The sequence below is a fragment of the Psammomys obesus genome, unplaced genomic scaffold, assembly GCF_907164565.1.
Source record: "Psammomys obesus unplaced genomic scaffold, mPsaObe1.curated_primary_1811, whole genome shotgun sequence".
Classification (NCBI taxonomy): Eukaryota; Metazoa; Chordata; class Mammalia; order Rodentia; family Muridae; genus Psammomys; species Psammomys obesus.
The window spans coordinates 55648466-55652410 of record NW_026585644.1 but is presented as its reverse complement, the minus strand read 5'-3'; the positions used below and the strand labels follow the sequence as shown (position 1 = coordinate 55652410).

The 3945-nt window shown below is 42.6% G+C and overlaps 1 pseudogene; it reads right to left on the bottom strand.

Moving 5' to 3' along the window:
• Window positions 1-1878: 1878 nt before the first annotated feature.
• On the bottom strand, window positions 1879-2918 carry LOC129687764 (40S ribosomal protein S2-like; annotated as a pseudogene).
• Window positions 2919-3945: the final 1027 nt, after the last annotated feature.

Below are 3945 nucleotides of genomic sequence, written 5' to 3'. Positions count from 1 at the left end.
TATATAAACTCAACCAAGGACCATCTATGGATATAACCTAGAACTTCTGCTCGGATGTGGCCTGTGGTAGCTCAGTAACCAAGTAGTTTTCCAAAGTAAGGGGGACACGGACTATTTCTAACAGGATCTCAAGGGCAGGCTGTTTGACACCTCCCCCCAGGGGAGGAGCAGTCTGTTAGGCCACAGAGGAGGACTTTGCAGCCAGCCCTGAAGATACCTGATAAAACAGGGACAGATGAAAGGGGAGGAGGTCCTCCCCTATCAGGGGACTTGGAAAGGGGCAGGGAGGAGACCAGGGAGGGAGTGTGGGGTTGGGGAGGGAATGAGGGAGCGGGATACAGCTGGGACACAGAGTTAACAAAATGTAACTAAAAAGAAAAAATAAAAAAAAAAAAAAAATTTTCCAAAGCAAGGGGAACAAGGACTATTTCTAACAGGATCTCAAGGGCAGGCTCTTTGTCCTCCCCCCACCCCCAGGGGAGGAGCAGTCCTGTTAGGCCACAGAGGAGGTCTTTGCATCCATCCTTGAAGATACCTGATAAAACAGGGTCAAATGAAAGGGGAGGAGGTCCTCCCCTATCAGTGGACTTGGAAAGGGGCAGGGAGGAGGCCAGGGAGGGAGTTGGGGAGGGGAAGGGAATGAGGGAGCGGGATACAGCTGGGACACAGAGTTAACAAATTGTAACTAAAAAGAAAAATAAAAAGAAAAAAGAAAAAAAAAAGAAAATAAATTACTAAGACACGTAGTCTCCAGTAATCAGATTTATATGTCATGACAATAAGAGTTGATATGTTGTTTGTTCTATTGAAATAATTTAACAATGAAGTTTTAGTACAATACAAATTTACATGAATTATTGTGGGTCAATGGCATCACAGTAATTCAGTTAGCATGTCAGCTTTGTTGTTGCTAACATAATTTTAACACCAAATGTGTGAGCTGTTTGTTTTTTCCCCCATATGACAATAACCAATTATCCAACTGTCTAGATATAGGATTGTTCCAGTTCAATTCAAGTAAGACTATTAACTATCCAGAGTTAACTTCACATTCCAGGGTCAGTAGTTCAAAAACCCAGGAAAACCTCTTTTTTTTTTTTTTTTTTTTTTCAAATTTCAGTCTCAAGAACAGGGTAAACAAGATACACATATCATGCTGACTTGTCTACATTATTGAAGTTCCAAACAACTCTGCCACAGGTTTGGTTATTTGATAGAATGGCTCACAGGAGTAAGAAAACAATTAACTTACTGTCATCAGTTTGAAGGAGGGCATTGCCCTAACCTGCTTCTTTTAGTTCCTCTCTGTCTCTTGTTTTGGCTCTCTTATATTTTTTTTTCCTCCCAAATCATTATTCTCTGATTACCTTGGATTACAAGGTCTGACTAGAAAACAGGCTTATGATAATGGACAAAAATCATCTCTAAGCAACTATAAGTCTTGAATGGCTAATGACCCTATAAATGTGATCAGCGAGTATGGGAGGCATTATCTCATAATATGAACTGAGTCTGCACTTGAGAGCAGAAAAAATCATCTCAAAAGAAACAGACTGATGACAATAGTTACTGCAGAACTTCTCACAACCGCAAATGAGACAATGAATAGTCAGTGCCACTGGTCTCACCAACATCTGTCAGTGATACATTGCCCAGCTATACCCTTTTTTTTTCCCTTTTCAAAATAAAACAAATAAAATAAATCTCACAGTTTGTATCATTCACTAAAGGTTAACTCGCAAAGGCACTGAACCTTTTGTTTATTTTGTTCAACATAGCCATGCTGATTAAATTTCTTTTATCTGCCCTTACCCACTACTCATTTCTTTGGTACATTGACATAAAAGACTGAACATTGTCTGTTGGAACTCACAGAGCTCAGATTTTGCCATAACACTCTAGTAACATCTTCACTACCAAAGACCCTGATGAACAGCAAGATGAATAGGTACCTTAAACTCCAAAAGTGATCTGAGATCTGGAGCCTCTGTCTCTGTGGAATAACGACATCCCACTCTCTTTCTCTCTCTGTCTTTTAATAGACTTAATTCACTTATTTTTCTTGTAAAAAAAACCATTATGTAGTAACCATAGTTGGAGAATGGATCCTCTGAACAGAGACTGTTGTGGGTTTTCACAGTATAATCAGTGAATTCCTGATAAGGAGACTTGGTAAACACAGTCTCCTTCTAGAGGTCGGGGGGTCAGGTAGCTGTAGGTCTTGGAGATCAGCGTCAAAGGTGAGTTGGCAAAGTTGCCTAGGGTGGCAGTGCAGCCTGTAGCGGTCATTAATACAAGCCACCATCAGTAGCTTCTTGAGCACAATCGCAGAGACTACCAGTGCCTCTGGGATCTGGGATGAGACTCATCAAAATAGAGCCACAGCAGCCTTTTGCCTTGTACAGAACAGTGGGGCTTGCCACTCTTGTTCCCCCAGTAGCTTCTCAGCACAAGGATGATGAAAAGCTTGGCCAAGATGATGGCCCCTCAGATGGCAGTGGCTACCTTCTTGAATCACTTAACACCAAGACCAACATGACCATTGTAGTCCCCAGTAAGGACAAAAGATTTGAACCTGACTTGCTAGCAGCCAGTGTCTGCTTCTGCACTGGCATGATCTTCAGAACTTCATCCTTTGGGGATGCACCCCGAAAAAAGTCAATAATCTTGGATTCCTTAATGGGCAGGGAGAACAGGTAGATCTCCTTCAAGGACTTTATCTTCAGGTCTTTAATGAGGCAGCCCAGCTTGGTGACAGGGATCCACTCCTTGTCTTTGAGTTTACCTCCATGAGCCCAGTGGCCATGACCATGGCCCCTAAAATGGCTGCCGAATCTTCTGCAGAAGCTACTGCAGCCTCCTGATCTTGGACCCCGTGTCCTCCAGCCCCTTTCACTGAACTGTCTGTCATTCGCCATTTGGTGTTTTCCCTAAGAAGAAGCACATCACATCCTCTTTTTTTAAAAATCATTTTATCAACCATTCACTTTCTATGCCCACTGCCGCCCCCTCCCTCGTCTCCTCCCAGTTCCACCCAGTTCCATCTTCTCCCCCTATTTCCTTTTTCTACTCCCCTGATAGGGGATGATCTCCTCCCCCTCTATCTGACCCTAGCCTATCAGGTCTGGTTAAGGCTGGCTGCATCATCATCCTCTGTGGCCTGGCAAGAATGCACCCCCTAGCGGAGGTGCATTTCTGAGTTCATGTCAGAAACAGCCCCTGTACCCCTTACTAAGCCACTCACTTAAAAAACTGAGCAGCCAATGGGCTTCCTTTGAACAGGGGGGTCTAGATACTCCTCATGCATTTCCTTAGTTGGAGAATCGGTCTCTGCAGGACACCCTGCGCCCAGGTATTTTGGCTCTGTTGTTCTCCTTGTGGAGTTCCTGTCCCATCCAGGTCTTTCTATATCCCTCTTCTTCCATAAGGATTCCTGCAATCTGCCCAAAGTTTGGCTATGAGTCTCAGTATCTCCTTCATCCTCTTAACTTACAGATGCACTTACTAATCAAGAAGCACCTCATGAACCATAAGGGTTTAAAAATAGTTGTAAAGGTTCATTCAATGGACAGGATTGATTACACTATTATCCCTTACTGATTTACTTTAGTCTCCAGAACTTCTTTTCTTTCCGGAGGCAGAAGTAGGTATGGTGAGAATTTGGCACCCACGCACCTATTGGAGCATTGACATAAGTGTTTAAGGTTCTAGCTTTCTAATCTCATATTACCCCTCTGGATGCAGTTAGTATCCTAAACTAACCAAACCAAGACAACCAAGACTCTCATCATTAGCATAAAATCATCTCTAATCAACAAAATAATGAATCACTAGATAAATTTCAAAAGCTATGGAAGTCATTAGTTTGGAACCAGGGACAAACATGAAATATTAAAAGAAAATATGTTCTTACCAACTCTCTATAGAAATAAGAAGGGTTCTACG